Here is a 21,572-nt window from a genome sequence, read left to right as displayed (position 1 = left end):
GAATGAGTCCCCTAGAAGGGGGGCGGGTTTGCAAATGAGTACAAAACAAATCTGGTCTATTTCTTGTTTTGATCCACTCCATCTATCTTTTACATCTTTGGCTGGCAGCAGACGGTGCAGAAGGACTGCATGCCATCCACATCTCATGGCTGCCCAGCAGAAGATGATGCAATAGGACTGCTAGCAATCCGTATCGCCTGCCTGCTCACCATAAGATGGTTCAATAGGACTGACTGCAGGACTAAAGAGAGTGACTTGATCAAGTCACTCCAACTTTAGTCCCTGCGCCCACGTCTGCCCAGGCACTCCTGATCGACCTCACACAGGCGACCAGGAGCACCTCGGACATGATGATGATGGTTACCAGTCCTATTGCACCGTCTGCTGCCACAAGGCAAGGGGTTGCTCCTGCTGTGTAGCAATGCAGTACCACGTCTGCCAGCACCCAGGAGACATACGGTGACAGTGAGCTGAGCGGGCTCCATGCTTGCCGTGGTATGGCGTCTGCACAGGTAACTCAGGAAAAAAGGCGCGAAACGATTGTCTGCCCTTGCTTTCACGGAGGGAGGGAGGGAACGGGGGCCTGACGATATGTACCCAGAACCACCCGCGACAATGTTTTAGCCCCATCAGGCATTGGGATCTCAACCCAGAATTCCAATGGGCAGCGGAGACTGCGGGAACTGTGGAATAGCTACCCACAGTGCAACACTCCGGAAGTCGACTCTAGCCTCGGTACTGTGGAAGCACTCCGCCGAGTTAATGCACTTAATGCACTTAGAGCATTTTCTGTGGGGACACACACACTCGAATATATAAAACCGATTTCTAAAAAACCGAATTCTATAAATTCGACCTAATTTCGTAGTGTAGACATACCCTTACTGCTTTATAAGTTCAATATCTTTTTAAAGACCAAAGCCATGGCTGCAGAAAGGCAGTCAAAACCAGGAGAATGGGAATAGATTCTGGATTTGTTTTTTGGTAACAAAATAGCAGATAAGAGCTGTAATAAAAAAATAAGAAATTAAAAAAAAAAAAAGACAGTGCCTCACACTGAGCCTTGAGGTGGCTCTGTGTAATCAAACTGTCACTTTAAAAAGGGTACCTAAAAACTCTGTGAGCACAAAAGAAACAGCTCCTCCCTATATAAAAATTTATATGGCTAATCTTATAGAAGTTAAACTATGGAAGCAATGTGCATTTTCCCCAAAACATGTGCAGTGTATATTGTAGAAGGGGTAAAAGAAATGTGAAAACATACCATACTACTTAATTAAAATCCTATTAGGGATCCAAAGGGAGACACAATAGGTTGTGTTTTCTTTTTCAAATCGCTGTGTGTTTTGGAAGCAGAAGTTAAAAGTGGAAAGAAATCAAAACTCTGGTGGAAGTTGCTTGTGTCCCTTTTAAGACAGAGTCTCTGAGGTGCTGATGGCTTTGGATCTAAAAGTAAGCCAGAAAGCCTCTGTGTCAATGCAAATTACCTAACTGATACAGGAAGAAAAGAACTGCCCATAAATGGCAGCACAAAGGAGTCAAACTAAAGAATAAGAGAGGGACAGGTTAACCCTAAGTAGAAAAAATATACTAATTTTTGTGTGTATGAAGTGCTGAAATCTGAAGACAGGTACAAAAGGGGTCCGTTTATATGCATGACACCCCTACCTTTTAATTCACCTAAACCCCAAGGATATAATTAAATTTAAAAGCCTATACAAAGAATTTCAAGAGAACATTGAACACACTGGCCTCAAAAACAAATTTTCTAAATAAAAAACATGGGATAACAAGATACTTTTAATAGATTTGATGTTAATATTAAACATTGGGATAAACTTAATGTTACCTTTAAGGTCATATGGTAATGATGCTTCTCAGCTATTACCTGTGAATAAACTTAAAGCTTAGCACAGCAGAAAAAAAAAGCATTACAAACTTGGTCTTCTGTATAAAAAAGGGAAATTGAGGCACAATCTCAAACACTAATGAAAAAAGTTTTGGCACTAATTCAGGAAACAGGGTTTAAAGTAGCCTTAGACAAGGCTCAGTTGGTGCTACCTCAGGTTACATACCTGGGCATAGTCGCTGGACAAGAAGGGAGACAGGTAGATCACAGGAAGGTAAGGGCACTGGTAGAAATGCTGGCCCCTACCGTCACCCACTCTTTAAGAGTACTGTTAGGAGGATTCAATTTTCTTAGACCACACATTTATAAATATGCTGAAATAACTCACCCATTGTGGAAACTGCTAAAGAAAAAGACAGAATGGGAAGGGGGGAAAGGGCAGGACTCCGCTTTAACCCTGTTAAACAGAAGGTTCTCACAGCCCCAGCCCTGTGTTTCCCTGATGAATCACAGCCTTTTGTTATTCGTTTGGCAGCCAATAATATGGCCTTGGCTGCCAAACTATTACAAAATAATGAAGAGGGAAAGCACGTGCCAGTAGCAAATGAATCCAGGAAATTACAAGAAGCAGAAATAAATTTTGATCCCTGTGAATGTGAGTGTCTAGCAGCTATCTGGGCAGTACAATCTTTTGAGCCCCTCAAAGGAATGGCCCCTATTACTATCCAAAGCACCCACACTCCTCTCAAGTACATTTTGTCAGGGAGATTAATGGGAGGTAAAGTCTCAAACACCCGAACGGCTCAATGAATGCTTATTTTAGTTAACATAGGGGTGACCACAGAAAGAGTGTCCAAGCCAGACATGCTAACACATGCCCTTATTGAAAAAGGAAACTGACATGAATGTCCAGAGGTCACTCTGGAGCAAAGAATTGCCTTGGTAGAGGCACCCCCACTGGAAGAATTAGATACCATGAGTCAAGAAAAGCACATCTGGTTTACTGATGGGAATGCAATGGGAGTAAAAGGGAAAAAATGTGTAAAATACCCTGCCGTTAACTTACAAGAGGAAGTCATTCAGGGACATTTAGACCATGGATCAGCTCAGCATGCCAAGCTCCACGCAATTTATCAGGTTTTAAGGCAATATGAAAATTCCCCACGGCCCATGTATATTTATGCTGACAGTGATTTTTGTGTGAAGGGGATACAGTTTTGGATACATGACTGATATCGGAACAAGTGGAAAGCAGCAGATGGAAAGGATATTGCATATTCAGAGGAATGGAAATGGATTTACCAGTGGGTAACAAAGAAGGTGCGACATGTAAAGGCACACAATAAAGGAACGGGTATGGAGGCCACCTGGAATAACCGGGTAAATACAATAGCCCGACAGCATGACATAGCAGTTGTAACCAGAGGTCAGAAAAGGAAAATCTGTGCTGACACATCTGAGCCAACAGATGGCACTACAACCCACCCTAACCGAGTTCCAGGAATAATAGAAACACAGGATTCAGAGTAACAGCCGTGTTAGTCTGTATTCGTAAAAAGAAAAGGAGTACTTGTGGCACCTTAGAGACTAACCAGTTTATTTGAGCATGAGCTTTCGTGAGCTACAGCTCACTTCATCGGATGCATAGCATATCGTGGAAACTGCAGAAGACATTATATACACACAGAGACCATGAAACAAAACTTCCTCCCACCCCACTCTCCTGCTGGTAACAGCTTATCTAAAGTGATCATCAAGTAGGGCCATTTCCAGCACAAATCCAGGTTTTCTCACCCTTCCCCCCCCCCACACACACACACATACAAACTCACTCTCCTGCTGGTAATAGCCCATCCCTCTTTGAAACCTCTCTTTATAATGCGCATGATAATCAAGGTGGGTTATTTCCAGCACTAATCCAGGTTTTCTCCCCCCCCCCAACACCCCCCTCCAAAAACCACACACACAAACTCACTCTCCTGCTGGCAGTAGCTCATCTTACAATGTGCACAGCAATCAAGGTGGGCCATTTCCAGCATAAATCCAAGTTTAACCAGAACGTCTTGGGGGGGGGGGGTTTGTAGGAAAAAAACAAGGGGAGATAGGCTACCTTGCATAATGACTTAGCCACTCCCAGTCTCTATTCAAGCCCAAATTAATAGTATCCAATTTGCAAATGAATTCCAATTCAGCAGTTTCTCGCTGGAGTCTGGATTTGAAGTTTTTTTGCTTTAAGATAGCGACCCTCATGTCTGTGATTGCGTGACCAGAGAGATTGAAGTGTTCTCTGACTGGTTTATGAATGTTATAATTCTTAACATCTGATTTGTGTCCATTTATTCTTTTACGTAGAGACTGTCCAGTTTGACCAATGTACATGGCAGAGGGGCATTGCTGGCACATGATGGCATATATCACATTGGCGGATGTGCAGGTGAACGAGCCTCTGATAGTGTGGCTGATGTTGTTAGGCCCTGTGATGGTGTCCCCTGAACAGATATGTGGGCGCAGTTGGCAACGGGCTTTGTTGCAAGGATAGGTTCCTGGGTTAGTGGTTCTGTTGTGTGGTATGTGGTTGTTGGTGAGCATTCGCTTCAGGTTGGGGGGCTGTCTGTAGGCAAGGACTGGCCTTTCTCCCAAGATTTGTGAGAGTGTTGGGTCATCCTTCAGGATAGGTTGTAGATCCTTAATAATGCGTTGGAGGGGTTTTAGTTGGGGGCTGAAGGTGACGGCTAGTGGTGTTCTGTTATTTTCTTTGTTAGGTCTGTCCTGTAGTAGGTGACTTCTGGGAACTCTTCTGGCTCTATCAATCTGTTTCTTCACTTCCGCAGGTGGGTATAGTAGTTGTAAGAATGCTTGATAGAGATCTTGTAGGTGTTTGTCTCTGTCTGAGGGGTTGGAGCAAATGCGGTTGTATCGCAGAGCTTGGCTGTAGACGATGGATCGTGTGGTGTGGTCAGGGTGAAAGCTGGAGGCATGTAGGTAGGAATAGCGGTCAGTAGGTTTCCGGTATAGGGTGGTGTTGATGTGACCATCGTTTATTAGCACTGTAGTGTCCAGGAAGTGGATCTCTTGTGTGGACTGGACCAGGCTGAGGTTGATGGTGGGATGGAAATTGTTGAAATCGTGGTGGAATTCCTCAAGGGCTTCTTTTCCATGGGTCCAGATGATGAAGATGTCATCAATATAGCGCAAGTAAAGTAGGGGCGTTAGGGGACGAGAGCTGAGGAAGCGTTGTTCTAAATCAGCCATAAAAATGTTGGCATACTGTGGGGCCATGCGGGTACCCATAGCAGTGCCGCTGATCTGAAGGTATACATTGTCCCCAAATGTAAAATAGTTATGGGTAAGGAAAAGTCACAAAGTTCAGCCACCAGGTTAGCCGTGACATTATCGGGGATAGTGTTCTTGATGGCTTGTAGTCCATCTTTGTGTGGAATGTTGGTGTAGAGGCAACTGTGCCCACATATCTATTCAGGGGACACCATCACAGGGCCTAACAACATCAGCCACACTATCAGAGGCTCGTTCACCTGCACATCCGCCAATGTGATATATGCCATCATGTGCCAGCAATGCCCCTCTGCCATGTACATTGGTCAAACTGGACAGTCTCTACGTAAAAGAATAAATGGACACAAATCAGATGTTAAGAATTATAACATTCATAAACCAGTCGGAGAACACTTCAATCTCTCTGGTCACGCAATCACAGACATGAGGGTCGCTATCTTAAAGCAAAAAAACTTCAAATCCAGACTCCAGCGAGAAACTGCTGAATTGGAATTCATTTGCAAATTGGATACTATTAATTTGGGCTTGAATAGAGACTGGGAGTGGCTAAGTCATTATGCAAGGTAGCCTATCTCCCCTTGTTTTTTTCCTACAAACCCCCCCCAAGACGTTCTGGTTAAACTTGGATTTATGCTGGAAATGGCCCACCTTGATTGCTGTGCACATTGTAAGATGAGCTATTGCCAGCAGGAGAGTGAGTTTGTGTGTGTGGTTTTTGGAGGGGTGTGGGGGGGGGGGTGAGAAAACCTGGATTAGTGCTGGAAATGACCCACCTTGATTATCATGCGCATTATAAAGAGAGGTTTCAAAGAGGGATGGGCTATTACCAGCAGGAGAGTGAGTTTGTATGTGTGTGGGGGGGGGGCGGGGGGGGAAGGGTGAGAAAACCTGGATTTGTGCTGGAAATGGCCCTACTTGATGATCACTTTAGATAAGCTGTTACCAGCAGGAGAGTGGGGTGGGAGGAAGTTTTGTTTCATGGTCTCTGTGTGTATATAATGTCTTCTGCAGTTTCCACGATATGCTATGCATCCGATGAAGTGAGCTGTAGCTCACGAAAGCTCATGCTCAAATAAACTGGTTAGTCTCTAAGGTGCCTCAAGTACTCCTTTTCTTTTTAGAAAGACAGGAGTTACTTAATGTAGCCCATCAGTTGATGCATGAAGGAGTGGTAGGGACTTTAAGAAGGCTAAAGCAAGTAGCAGAATGGGAGTGTATGGAAGATGATGTTAAAACATGGGTGCGAAATTGTGTGTGGTGCGCTCAGGACAAGGCTCATCCTCCACACTGAGAACCCATGATGCACCAGCGAAGGCTTGGGCTGTGGCACAAGGTTCAAATTGATTTTACTGATAGGAGTAAGGAAGGATGCCAGTATTTATTGGTGATAATTGATTCCTTTTCAGGATGGGTGGAGGCAGTTCCTACTAAAGATAATAGCACCAGGGTAGTGGCCAAAAAGTTTTTTAATGAGGTAGTATATAGATATGGCACCCCTGAAATAATAGATTCTGACAATGGGGGAGCCTTTGTAGGAGAAATTTTTACAGAAATGATACAAGCCTTGGGAATTAAACAAAAGTTCCATATACCATACCGGCCTCAGTCCCCAGGCCAAGTTGAGTGGATGAACCGCGCTATTAAGGAAGCTCTCCGGAAGGTAGTAAATCACACCGGGAAAGACTGGCTGGATAAACTGCCTTTGATTTGGCTGCAATCCACAGCAGTAATAGACTAAGACAAAAATTCAACCCTTCCAAATTCGGTTTGGACATCCAATGCGCCTAATGATTGATCCTAGTTACCTGGTATAGGGTCAAGAAGAGAGCTCTAATATAACCCATTTGTTAGTCTCTAGGGTGCCACAAGTACTCCTTTTCTTTTTGCGGACACAGACTAACACGGCTGCTACTCTGAAACCCAGCATGATTATTTTCAATGGCTCAAACAGTTACAAGAAGATAAAACCACCCTCCAGTATCAGGTTAATCAGGCCATCGATCACATGAACAACAAAATTCAGAAACAAAGGCCCACAAAGGCAGCTCTGTGGGAAACAGGGGACCAAGTCATGTACCTTAACATGGGGAAAAGGGACAGCTCACTGGAATCAAAGTGGATAGGTTCTTACTCTATAGTGGACCACCTTAGCCCACTGGTATACTGCATTGAAAAAGATGGAAAACTGAAATGGGTACATATTTCACAAATTGAGCTGTTTACATAAATAATGATGTTTGGATTCTTTGCAGAAAAGGACATCCCAGAACTGCGCACGAGGTGCTGCTATAACCTCCACAAGTCTAATCCACAGAGAATGAGACTCCAGTGTAAGGTCTGGCTTTACCTGCTTCTGGGAACTTTTAGTTGGGGCCAGGTGACACCTTCTGCCTGGGACACTGGACAAAGGCTGGAGGAAGAGCTGGGGAGTGTGGTTGGGTGAGACTGCGGGAGGGGGTTTCAGTTTTCGAGCTGGCTGGGGAAACGGAGGGAGGTCCAGCACCGGGGTCTGGGCTCCCTGCCACCCAAGATGGACCGGACTGAGGGGTCCTGGTTTCTGTACCTACAAGCTCTGTTTTGGGCTGTGTTCCTGTCGTCTAATAAACCTTCTGTTTTACTCACTGGCTGAGAGTCTCACTGAATTGCAGGAAGTGGGGGGGCAGGGCCCTGACTCCCCCACACTCCGTGACAACTGGTGGGAGAGATGGGATGTACTGCACCCCGTGGATGGCACTTCCTGCTGTAAGTGACTGGGGAGCAGTAAAATGAAGGGGTATTAAAGAGGACCAGGTGTGCTGAAGGCTCAGAGAGGAGCAGGTCTGGCGGAAGGAGAAGCTACTCTTAACCCCTGGGAGGGTGTGACCAACAAGAAGGACTGTTGAAGTAATGGGGTCCGCAGGGGATTGCAGTGAGCAGTTCCAGGGTGGAGGAGTCTGCGGCTTGACCCTGGGAGAGAGGTGGTGACCTGGATAAGGGCTGGCACAATAGGGGGTTTTCCTGGAAACCGTGGGGAGCTGAGAGCACACAGGCCTGTGACTCCACAGCCACTTGGGAACAGCGAGAAGATGTGTAACCATCGCCTTCAGAGGGACCTGGTCGAGCCATGCAAGCAGAGAGGCCTGGGCTTTTGGAAGCTCACCAAAGAACAGCTGATTGCCCAGCTGGAGGAGGAAGATCGCTCAGAAGAGCCAATCCCTGTCTCTGAGGGGAGCAGCCCGACAGATGCAGCGTGGGCACTGGTTCTGTCCCGGCTGGGAGGGGTCAGACTGCTGCCGAGAGCACTCCAAGGCCCCTCCTACCTATGGCTATGGGCAGGGCTGAAAGGAGCCTGGTGAACCCCAGGGGCACCGTGACCCTTGTGGCCAGCTCCTTACTGGACCCTTACGGTGGAGCTCCCCATCGCTGGAGCTGAGGCGGCTGGAATGGGAGAGGGAGATAAAACTGAAAGAGCTGGAAGATCGGGAGAAACAGCGGCAGCATGAACTGGAGTTGGCAAGGCTGAGGAGCAGAGAGCCCCCTGCTGCGTTGAGTGAGGGCGGGACCCAGGACTGCATGGAGCTTTGATAAGCGCATCCTGTCCAAGTTTAAGGAAGGGGAGGATATAGATGAATTCCTGATTGCCTTTGAGAAGGCCTGTGAGCTGCACAGGCTTGACCCTGCAGACAGGCTCTGGTTTCTCACCCCCTTACTGGACCCCAAAGCCATAGGGATATAAAGCCAAATGGAAGGGGTGGAGGCAGGGGACTATGAACTGTTCAAAAAGGCCCTGCTACACAAATTTGGGATGACTCCCGAGGCATACCGGAAAGAGCTCCGGAGTCAGCGTAAAACCCCTGAGGTCACATATCTGGAACTGATCCTCTGAATGGAGGGTTATGTCCACAAGTGGGCGGATGGGGCCCAGACTAAGGAAGACATGGTTAAACTGATTGTACTGGAGCACCTGTATGAACACTGCCCATCCAACCTGAGGCTGTGGTTGGTGGACAAAAAGCCAGAGGACCTGCAGAGCGCAGGTCTGGCTGATGAGTTTGTGGACAGCCGGTCAGGGGGTGGAAAGGAGGAGTCCCAAAAGAATAAGCCCACCATAATGCAGAGAAAGAAACACCCTGGGACCCCCCAAAGGGGGAATGTGGAGAATTGCCTCCCAAAGGGAACAACCGGCATCAGAACCAACTGCTCGGCTCGAGGGGACCAACGGGACATGAGCTGCTATTACTGTGGCCAAAGAGGCCACATATGGACCCAATGCCCCAAGCTCAAGGACAGACTGAGCAAACCGAACCAGCACAGGGTTAACTGGGTAGGGACTCTGCTGGAGAAGAGGCAGGCTTCCCAGGAAGAAGGGGCTGGTCCAACTGCTCAGGAGGGAGGAGTGCCCCAGGCCAGCTCCTGTGGGGGGCTGGATGGTCCAGACTCAAGGTTCTCAGTTTACTGGGTGGGCACAGGGCTGTCCCTGTGGAGCGAGTGCCTTGTTCCCCTGGAGGTGGATGGGAGGAAGGTGAATGGATACTGGGATACAGGCACGGAGGAGACGCTCCCAGCCTGAGGTGGTGGCCCCAGATCGGGTGGTGCCCAACACCTACCTGACCCTGACGGGTGCGGGTGGGACCCCATTCAAGGTGCCCGTGGCAAGGGTACATCTGAAATGGGGGCCAAGGAGGGCCCGTTGATGGGGGGCGACCTAGAGGACTGGCCAAGCAACCCCCAGAACGCCCTAGTCGTGTCCCGTAGCCAGAGCCAGCGAGGGCACTACGCCCTGACATCGGGGAGAGTACCTCACCGGAGGTACAGGACCCTACTCCAGTGGGGACAGAGTGCCCAGGGACGAGGCTCAGAGGGGTGACGCCTTCCCCAACCGCCAAGTTCCAGGCCGAGTTTCAGAAAGATCCCTCCTTGTGGAAGCTCAGGGACCTGGCTGGCCTCAGTGCAGCACAGACCCTAGGGAAAGGCTGCCAGGAGAGGTTCCTGTGGGAGAAGGGGTTCCTGTACCAAGAATGGGCTCCCCCAGGGGAAGTGGAGTCCTGTGGGATCAGGAGGCAGCTGGTGGTCCCCCAGAAGTATCACCCAAAGCTACTGTACCTAGCCCATGACATCCCCCTTTCAGGGCACCAGGGAATCCGGCGCACCCAGCAGAGGCTGCTACAGAATTTTTACTGGCCTGGGGTCTTTACTATTGTCGAACAGTATTGCTGAGTCAGTCAGAGGGTGGGGAAGGCCCGGGACAAGGGGAAAGCGGCTTTGAGACCTTTGCCCATCATAGAGGAGCCTTTCCAGAAGGTGGCCATGGACATCGTGGGGCCTCTCAGAAAGACGACCCAGTCAGGGAAAAAATACATTCTGGTGGTGGTAGATTTCACTACCCACTACCCCGAGGCAGTGGTCTTGTCTTCTATCGAAGCAGACACCATAGCAGATACACTGCTGACCATTTTCAGCCAAGTGGGGTTCCCCAAGGACGTCTTGAATCATAGAATCATAGAATATCAGGGTTGGAAGGGACCCCAGAAGGTCATCTAGTCCAACCCCCTGCTCAAAGCAGGACCAATTCCCAGTTAAATCATCCCAGCCAGGGCTTTGTCAAGCCTGACCTTAAAAACCTCTAAGGAAGGAGATTCTACCACCTCCCTAGGTAACGCATTCCAGTGTTTCACCACCCTCTTAGTGAAAAAGTTTTTCCTAATATCCAATCTAAACCTCCCCCATTGCAACTTGAGACCATTACTCCTCGTTCTGTCATCTGCTACCATTGAGAACAGTCTAGAGCCATCCTCTTTGGAACCCCCTTTCAGGTAGTTGAAAGCAGCTATCAAATCCCCCCTCATTCTTCTCTTCTGCAGACTAAACAATCCCAGCTCCCTCAGCCTCTCCTCATAAGTCATGTGCTCTAGACCCCTAATCATTTTTGTTGCCCTTCGCTGGACTCTCTCCAATTTATCCACATCCTTCTTGTAGTGTGGGGCCCAAAACTGGACACAGTACTCCAGATGAGGCCTCACTAGTGTCGAATAGAGGGGAACGATCACGTCCCTCGATCTGCTCGCTATGCCCCTACTTATACATCCCAAAATGCCATTGGCCTTCTTGGCAACAAGGGCACACTGCTGACTCATATCCAGCTTCTCGTCCACTGTCACCCCTAGGTCCTTTTCCGCAGAACTGCTGCCTAGCCATTCGGTCCCTAGTCTGTAGCGGTGCATTGGATTCTTCCATCCTAAGTGCAGGACCCTGCACTTATCCTTATTGAACCTCATCAGATTTCTTTTGGCCCAATCCTCCAATTTGTCTAGGTCCTTCTGTATCCTATCCCTCCCCTCCAGCGTATCTACCACTCCTCCCAGTTTAGTATCATCTGCAAATTTGCTGAGAGTGCAATCCACACCATCCTCCAGATCATTTATGAAGATATTGAACAAAACCAGCCCCAGGACCGACCCCTGGGGCACTCCACTTGACACCGGCTGCCAACTAGACATGGAGCCATTGATCACTACCCGTTGAGCCCGACAATCTAGCCAGCTTTCTACCCACCTTATAGTGCATTCATCCAGCCCATACTTCCTTAACTTGCTGACAAGAATACTGTGCAAGACCGTGTCAAAAGCTTTGCTAAAGTCAAGAAACAATACATCCACTGCTTTCCCTTCATCCACAGAACCAGTAATCTCATCATAAAAGGCGATTAGATTAGTCAGGCATGACCTTCCCTTGGTGAATCCATGCTGACTGTTCCTGATCACTTTCCTCTCATGTAAGTGCTTCAGGATTGATTCTTTGAGGACCTGCTCCATGATTTTTCCAGGGACTGAGGTGAGGCTGACTGGCCTGTAGTTCCCAGGATCCTCCTTCTTCCCTTTTTTAAAGATTGGCACTACATTAGCCTTTTTCCAGTCATCCGGGACTTCCCCCGTTCGCCACGAGTTTTCAAAGATAATGGCCAAGGATCCAACTTCATGTTGGCCCTGCTCCGGTGCTTGTGGGAGAAATGTGGGGTCTAGCACATCTGGGCCTCAGCATATCACCCCCAGTCCAGTGGGATGGTGGAGAGGTTCAATGGAACTCTAAAGATGGTGCTGAAAACCTTTATGAGCCAGCACGTGCAGGATTGGGACAAGTATTTAGCTCACCTGCTGTTCGCGAACAGGGAGGTGCCCCAGGAGTCTACCGGGTTTTCGCCTTTTGAACTGTTATATGGAAGAAGGATAAGGGGGCCTTGGACCTGATGAGAGATGAATGGGAGGGGAAGGCCTTTCCCAATGAAGAATCAGTGGTGGAGTATGTCTTGACCTTCGAAGAAAGACTTGCTGAGCTCATGGGCTTAGCCAAGGAGAATCTGGCCAGAGCCCAGAGGAAGCAGAAGGTCTGGTATGACCACACAGCGCAGGCCCACGCCTACGCCACCGGAGACCAGGTCATGGTTCTCATCCCCGTGAGAAGAAACAAACTACAAGCCGCCTGGGAAGGCCCTTTCAAGGTTGTTAAGCAACTAAGTGAGGTAAATTATGTGGTGGAGCTGTCTAACCAGGCACACCGCCACCGGGTATACCATGTTAATATGATGAAGCCATATTATGCCAGGGGGAATGTGGTGTTGGCTGTGTGTGGACATTGGGAGGAGCAGGGACATAACCCTTTAGTAGATCTATTCCCTGACACTGGAGCTGGCTCCTCCCTGGAACCAATTCTTCTCTCTGATCAGCCCAGCCCAGCCCTGCCCAGCAAGCTGAGGTCAGGGGGGTGCTGCATGTGTACCGACAGCTGTTTTCCAACCAGCCTGAACTCACTAATCTGACTGTTCACTGGATGGAGACAGGATCGCACCTGCCGATAAGATGCTCCTCCTTTCAAGTCACAGGGGAAACTGCTCAGGACCTAGAAAAAGAGGTCCGTGACATGCTGGCTTTGGGGGTGATCCAGCCATCTGCCAGCCCTTGGGCCTCGCCTGTGGTGCTGGCCCAAAAAGAACGGGTCGATCCAGTTGTGTGTGGACTATTGGAAGCTTAATGCCATCTCCGTGTCTGATGCCTACCCCATGCCCAGGCCTGACGAGCTCCTAGAGCAGCTGGGAGGAGCTTGGTACCTTACCACCATGGACCTTACAAAGGGCTACTGGCAAGTGCCGTTGGATGCAGATGCCCGGCTGAAATCGGCCTTTATCACCCCTCTGGGGCTCTATGGGTTCCTGACCCGGCCTTTCGGCCTCAAGGGGGCACCAGCCACCTTCCAGTGCCTGGTGAATCAGCTACTGAGGGGGATGGAGAGTTTTGCCCTGGCGTATATTGATGACATCTGTGTCTTTAGCCAGACCTGGGAGGACCATGTGTCCCAGGTTAGACAAGTGCTGGACTGGCTCCAGGGGGCTGGGCTGACTGTAAAAGCAGAGAAGTGCAAGGTGGGGATGGCGGAAGAATCTTACCTGGGCCACCGGGTGGGGAGCGGCTGCCTAAAGCCAGAACCAGCCAAGGTGGAGGCGATCAGAGACTGGCCTGCTCCCCAAACCAAAAAGCACAACCAAGCCCTTTTTGGGATGGCTGGGTATTATCGAAGATTTGTGCCACACTTTAGCTCCATAGCTGCCCCCAACACTGAGCTATGTGTAACCCTTCTGCCCGTCAGAGTTGGCAGCACCAAGGTTCGGGTTCAGTATCTAGGGGTTCCATTCCAATAACACAATGCAAAACTGGCTCGAGCCCCCACCCAGTGACCTGGGACAACTATATACCACCCCTGCTGGGCACCTCTAAGAGGCAATACTTCCCCTCTCGCAAGCACAGTCTGAGAGTAGCAAAAGCCTTTTAATAACAGAGAGAAACAATGTGGCATTTTGTTGGGGAAACACCACCAACAGGATTCATAACACAACCCATGAGCAAAACCCATCCCAAGCAAATTGGGCTGTGTCCTTTCCCTTTGGTTCTTGAGTCCAGCAACCCAAAAGTCACCCAAAGTCCCAAAAGTCCAACAACCCAAAAGTCTCTGCCCCCGGTCAGTGCAGCCCCAGAGTTCGAAAGTTTATCTGCAGAGTTTTACCTCCCAACCTGGGTGGAAATGGGAGGGTTAAGGGGCACCTTGCGGCTCCACTCCGCTCCACCAGCCGTCCCACAAATCGTTCTGCTCTGCCAGCCCCCACCCATGAGCTGCTCCAGCCACACCGCTCTGCCAGCCGTCCCGCAGCAAGTCCCACAAACTGCTGCTCCGCAATATATCTTCAGGCTCCCCCAGTACTTAACACAACACTCAGTGATCTTAGCTCTTAGTAATTTTAGCTCTTTTGCGATTTCAGCTTGTAGTAGGGGACCCTCAGTGCTGGTACACCATTGGCCCAAAGTGAATTCAGCTCAGCAACCTGTAACTAGACTCCTAATGGAATCAAAATTAGCTCTGACATTCTACAGTAGAGGAAGAAAGTGCAATTAACATGTATAGCCCTCACCAGGGGCCCATACCACCAGGTATTCTATCCCCAGCCTCTCTCCAGTCACTGAGTTTGGAACCCATATCCCTTGCCTAGCAAGTGCTCCTGAGAAGATGGCGAGTCCCTCCATCATAACAAAAGGCCAAGTACAATTCCACTGTCCTTGATTCACATAATCAGGATAATAATTTATTCTTCCTGCCCCAGTAACAGAGAAACTGGGGATCCCACAGCAGCCAAAGTGACCATTTGGGCAGCTATGGGCTCATGCTAGGAGGGGTGGGTGTGCCTATGCAAATGAGATCAGCCCCTGAAGTTCTTTTCCACAACTTGCCACAACTCACCACCAGATGTCAGGGTGGAGCTCATCCTGACTCTGCTTACATATGGAAGAAAGGGAAGCAAGACAATGTGGTCTGGACCGAGCAGTGCCAGAGGGCTCTCTGTGCGCTGAAAGAGACTCTGGTCAGTGCCCCAGTTCTGATAAATCCAGACTTTGACAAGCCCTTTATGGTGTTCACTGATGCCTCAGACACGGGGCTGGGTGCGGTGTTAATGCAGGCTGATGAAAAGGGGGAGAGACACCCCATCGTGTACTTGAGCAAGAAGTTGTTACCTTGGGAGCAAAACTATGCAGCCATCAAGAAGAAGTGCCTGCCTGTGGTATGGGCCCTTCAGAAACTAGAGCCATATCTATTTGGGCTACACTTCACTGTGTACACCAACCACTCTCCCCTGACCTGGTTACACCAGATGAAAGGAGCCAGTGCCAAGCTCCTGATGTGGAGCCTGCTCCTGCAGGATTACGACATGGACATTGTCCATGTGAAGGGAAGTGCCAACGTGATAGTGAATGCGTTGTCCCAGAGAGGGGGGCCTGAACTTCCCCAGGTCACTGGTTAGATTGACCCCACTCAGTTCAGTCTCGAAGGGAGGAGAGATGGGACGGAGTAGGGAGTGGGGAGTACTGACCTGGTAATGTTGCGTGGGAGTTTTACTGGTACTGTCTGCATTGGTGGTGGGATATCAGGGTGTGACTTCACTTGAGGGATGATCAGAGCTGAAAGTAAGCCGGTATGCCCCAGTACGCTGTACTGGCAAGAGCTGGTGTGCCATACTGGGGCAGCCCAGCTTCCCCAGGGGGCAATTTAAAGGGCCTGGGGCTCCCCTGGCCCTTTAAATTGCCTCCAGAGCCCCGCTGCTGGAGCCCTGGGGTAGCAGCTGTGGGGCTCCGGCGGCTATTTAAAGGGCCTGGGGCTCCCCTGCTTCTACCACCCTGGCCCTTTAAATAGCCGCCGGAGCCCCACCACCTCTACTCCAGGGCTCCGGGGCCTATCTAAAGGGCCGGGGCTCCAGCTGGCTCTGCCGCCCCGGTCCTTTAAATAGCCCCCGGAGCCCCGGGCTGCTGCTGCTACCCCAGTGGGGGAGGGGGGAAGGAGGAAGAGGAGATGGGGGGGGCACTTACCTTACAGGGTGGGCTGGGGCTGGCTCTGACCCCCTCAGCCCCGCCCTTCCGTCCTAGGCGCCGCCCCTTCCGGGGGCCAGCGCTGGCCCCAGTGTACCGGTAAGTCACTCGACTTACTCTCACCCCTGGGGATGATACTTGAGCCTGTTACCTCAGCCCAGGAGGGGGCTGGGGCCAGGTGACACCTTCTGCCCGGGAAGCTGGACAAAGGCTGGAGGAGGAGCTGGGGTGTGGCGGGGTGAGACGGCGGGAGGGGGTTTCAGTTTTCGAGCTGGCTGGGGAAACAGCGGGCAGTCCAGCACCGGGGTCTGGGCTCCCTGCCCCCTAAGATGGACAGGACAGAGGGGTCCTGGTTTCTGTACCTACAAGAACCTGTTTGTACCCGTTTTGGGCTGTGTTCCTGTCGTCCAATAAACCTCTGTTTTACTGGCTGGCTGAGAGTCTCAGTGAATCACAGGAAGTGGGGGATGCAGGGCCCTGACTCCCGCACACTCCGTGACAGCCTCCTCATCCCCCCACCCCCCATCCTTTCCCACCAATCTACCTATTCCCCCTCCCCATCCCTTCCCATCAACCTACCTACCCCCGCACCCCCTCATCCCATCCCACCAATCTACCTATCCCCCTCCTCATCCCTCCCGCCCCCATCCCTTCCCACCCATCTATCTATCCTGCCTGCTCAAGCCGCCATCCCCCATCTCTTCCCACCAACCTGCCTATCCCCCTCCTCATCCCCCCAAGCCTCCATCCCACCCATCTACCTATCCCCCCTCCTCCTCCCCCCAATCTTCCCATCCCTCCACACAGACATTATGACCACCCCTCTCCCTAGACACACATCCCTCCAACCCAAGCACCCCTCCACACACATGCAGCTCCTCCATCCCACCCCATCCACCCAAATCCCCTCTTCCATACCTCCACACACACGGGGTCAGACGCAGAGACGGTGCTGGGGCGGGGGAATAGGAAGGTCTGTTGCTCCACACTCAACTGGGACAAGTGGCCCCTTGCCAGCACATCCTGCTCTCCCAGCAGTCCAGCTCCTGTCTCCTAGCCCATGAGGAGGAGGGGCACAGACTGAAAGCCTGTCCCTCACTGCCAATAGCACCACCAGTTAAACACTAGGAAAGATGGACTGTAATTCACTGCCGGGACAGCTCTGCCCAAGGCAGCAGGAGAGTACAACGGGCTCAGGTTTACTGTACCATGGGCATGGCTGACTTTCCAAGTCTGGGGTCGGGGCCCCATCACACCCCTTGCTGTACACACCGGAGACAGACCCTGGGCCAGAGCTCACAGTCTAAGCAGCCAGCCAGTAAGGAGCTTCCTTTGCTCTGTAGCCCTGTCTGTACTGGAGAAGAGCCAAGGTCCCCAATGGCCCAGTGCAGGCCCGGCCTTGGCAAGACCTCCTACAGGAAGGGAGCCATCAGGCAACAACCCTGCCATTCTCACAACTTCCTCCAGGTGCACACTGCATTCCTCTCTCAAGGCTTATTGGTATTTGCCAGGACAGGGGGCTTAACAGCGACCTGTCACAGCCGATAGCATGGGGTCTTCAGCAACCACAGAATCGACGGCCAGGGTAACATGTCCCAGCCCGAATATGATACCTCCAGCACCACAGTGCCCCCTATTGCCACACTGGGGTATTGAGGCCCACACTGACTGCAACGGGAGAGTGCCCCCATTCACATCCCCACCTTGTTCCCTGCCCTACAGAGCCTCCTACTGCCATGATGGGGTACTGGGGCCAGCACTGACTGAGGGGAAAGTGCCCCCATTCACATCCCCACCTTGCTCTGTGCAATACAGCACCCCCTAGTGCCACAACGGGGTACTGGGACCAGCACTGACTGAATGGGGAGAGCACCCCCTAAGAGACCCCAACCCACTGACTGTAGCACAGCAACCCCTAACACTGCACTTGGGCATTGACTGCAAGGGAAGAGCATCTCTACTGAGCTCCCATCCCACTCCCTGTAGCAACCTGGGTTTTTACTAGGGCCAACTGTTAGGAAAGGGACCCCGAAGTCCAGACACCTGCCATTGGACCGCTCATATGGTGCCTATTGAGGTGTCTACTACTAGAAAAATAAATCTAAGAATCAGAAATAAACAAGTCAGTCATACTTTAGCACATGATTCATTGCAAGGTAAGGTAAAGCGCTTTGGGTGGCTCTATTGTGGTACAAAGTGCAAGTGTAGCCAAGCCCGTAGATTCTGTGAGTGAACAGTCTGTGTCTCAGATTCAGAGGGAAGACTGGGTAGATGGCAGGTCTACTCTCACCTCTAGACACTTTGGATATGACTTGTAGTCTCTCAGTGAACTTAACATCTAATTCCGTGTGGAAGCAGAGGTTGGTAAGGGAAGGATAACAGTTGTTAGTGAAAGTGGATGGTATCTCTTTAAGACAGAGTCCAGCCTTGGAATCAGTAGCAGTTAAGGATCTGAAAACTGGTGAACTGGCTCCTGTCTGTGGTAATGCAAATTACTTGACTGACTGGGAGAAGACTTGCTAATAGCTAGTTTCAGAGTAGCAGCCCTGGTAGTCTGTATCGGCAAAAAGAAAAGGAGTACTTGTGGCACCTTAGAGACTAACAAATTTATTTGAGCATAAGCTTTCGTGAGCTACAGCTCACTTCATCGGATGCATGCAGCGGAAAGGAGATTCTCCACTACATGCATCCGAAGAAGTGAGCTGTAGCTCACGAAAGCTTATGCTCAAATAAATCTGTTAATCTCTAAGGTGCCACAAGTACTCCTTTTCTTTTTGCTAATAGCTGTTAGCATAGAGGGCACACCCAATCAGCCAGTGAATTCCGTTAAGCAAGAGAAATCAGGGTTTGATCCTTCAGGACAGGAAGGAAAGAGAGACCTTAATTTTGCAAAGGGAAGCCACAGGCTAACCCTAAAAGGCCCAGACCTCAATGGTATTGAGCCAAAGGTGTGGCATGACAAAAATTATTGTAAATGGACACTTGCAATGAATTTCTTGTTATTGCTAATGGTAATTCTTGTAACTAATGTGTTGCTATTACCAAAAACTGTAAAAATGTGCAATGTGCCCAATCTTTTGGAAAATCCCTTGAATATGTTAAAAGCTATACATAAGATCACACTCTATGTAAAACGTCTTGTTATGCTGATGTTGCACAGTTAATGGCTGTGAACAGTCTTGGAACTGATGTGCTGTATGAAAGGGGAAACTGAGGCACACTACCAAATTGCTTTCACGGCTAAATGCCAAGATTTCTATACCATGGACAACATCAATGTCTACATTGACTTGATGTTAATTGGGTTTCAAACATTTGCCAGAGCTTGTATGGATAAAAAGAAAAGGAGTACTTGTGGCACGTTAGAGACTAACCAATTTATTTGAGCATGAGCTTTCGTGAGCTACAGCTCACTTCATCGGATGCATACTGTGGAAACTGCAGAAGACATTATATACACAGAGACCATGAAACAATACCTCCTCCCACCCCACTCTCCTGCTGGTAATAGCTTATCTAAAGTGATCATCAAGTTGGGCCATTTCCAGCACAAATCCAGGTTTTCTCACCCTCCGCCCCCCTCCCCCCCACAAACTCACTCTCCTGCTGGTAATAGCCCATCCAAAGTGACCACTCTCTTCACAATGTGTATGATAATCAAGGTGGGCCATTTCCTGCACAAATCCAGGTTTTCTCACCCTCCGCCCCCCTCCCCCCCACAAACTCACTCTCCTGCTGGTAATAGCCCATCCAAAGTGACCACTCTCTTCACAATGTGTATGATAATCAAGGTGGGCCATTTCCTGCACAAATCCAGGTTTTCTCACCCCCCCACCCCCATACACACACAAACTCACTCTCCTGCTGGTAATAGCTCATCCAAAGTGACCACTCTCCCTACAGTGTGCATGATAATACAGGTGGGCCATTTCCAGCACAAATCCAGGTTTTCTCACCCCCCCCCCACACACACACAAACTCACTCTCCTGCTGGCAATAGCTCATCCAAACTGACCACTCTCCCCACAATGTGCATGACAATCAAGTGGGCCATTTCCAGCACAAATCCAAGTTTAACCAGAATGGGTGGGCGGGGGGGTAGGAAAAAACAAGGGGAAATAGGCTACCTTGCATAATGACTTAACCACTCCCAGTCACTATTTAAGCCTAAATTAAAAGTATCCAATTTGCAAATGAATTCCAATTCAGCAGTTTCTCGCTGGAGTCTGAATTTGAAGTTTTTTTGTTGTAAGATAGCGACCTTCATGTACCTTGCCTACAGACAGCCCCCCAACCTGAAGCAAATACTCACCAACAACCACATACCACACAACAGAACCACTAACCCAGGAACCTATCCTTGCAACAAAGCCCATTGCCAACTGTGCCCACATATCTATTCAGGGGACACCATCACAGGGCCTAATAACATCAGCCACACTATCAGAGGCTCGTTCACCTGCACATCCACCAATGTGATCTATGCCATCATGTGCCAGCAATGCCCCTCTGCCATGTACATTGGTCAAACTGGACAGTCTCTACGTAAAAGAATAAATGCACACAAATCAGACGTCAAGAATTATAACATTCATAAACCAGTCGGAGAACACTTCAAACTCTCTGGTCACGCAGTCACAGACATGAAGGTCGCTATCTTACAACAAAAAAACTTCAAATCCAGACTCCAGCGAGAAACTGCTGAATTGGAATTCATTTGCAAATTGGATACTATTAATTTAGGCTTAAATAGAGACTGGGAGTAGTTAAGTCATTATGCAAGGTAGCCTATTTCCCCTTGTTTTTTCCTACCCCCCCCCCCCGACGTTCTGGTTAAACTTGGATTTATGCTGGAAATGGCCCACCTTGATTGTCATGCACATTGTGGGGAGAGTGGTCAGTTTGGATGAGCTATTGCCAGCGGAGAGTGAGTTTGTGTGGGGGGGAGGGAGGGGGGAGAAAACCTGGATTTGTGCTGGAAATGGCGCACCTTGATTATCATGCACATTGTAGGGAGAGTGGTCACTTTGGATAAGCTATTACCAGCAGGAGAGTGAGTTTGTGTGTGTGTTTTTTTGGAAAAAAGGAGGGTGGGTGAGAACCTGTATTTGTGCTGGAAATGGCCCACCTTGATTATCATGCACATTGTAGGGAGAGTGGTCACTTTGGATAAGCTATTACCAGCAGGAGAGTGAGTTTGTGTGTGTGTGGTTTTTTTGGAAAATGGGGGTGGGGGTGAGAAAACCTGTATTTGTGCTGGAAATGGCCCACCTTGATTTTCATGCACGTTGTAAGGAGAGTGGTCACTTTGGATAGGCTATTACCAGCAGGAGAGTGAGTTTGTGTGTGTATGGGGGTGGGGGGGTGAGAAAACCTGGATTTGTGCTGGAAATGGCCCACCTTGATTATCATGCACATTGTAGGGAGAGTGGTCACTTTGGATAAGCTATTACCAGCAGGAGAGTGAGTTTGTGTGTGTGTTTTTTTGGAAAAAAGGAGGGTGGGTGAGAACCTGTATTTGTGCTGGAAATGGCCCACCTTGATTTTCA

The sequence above is a fragment of the Chelonia mydas genome, chromosome 24 (genome assembly GCF_015237465.2).
Source record: "Chelonia mydas isolate rCheMyd1 chromosome 24, rCheMyd1.pri.v2, whole genome shotgun sequence".
In the NCBI taxonomy this organism is placed as follows: Eukaryota; Metazoa; Chordata; order Testudines; family Cheloniidae; genus Chelonia; species Chelonia mydas.
Note: the sequence above shows the minus strand (reverse complement) of the source record.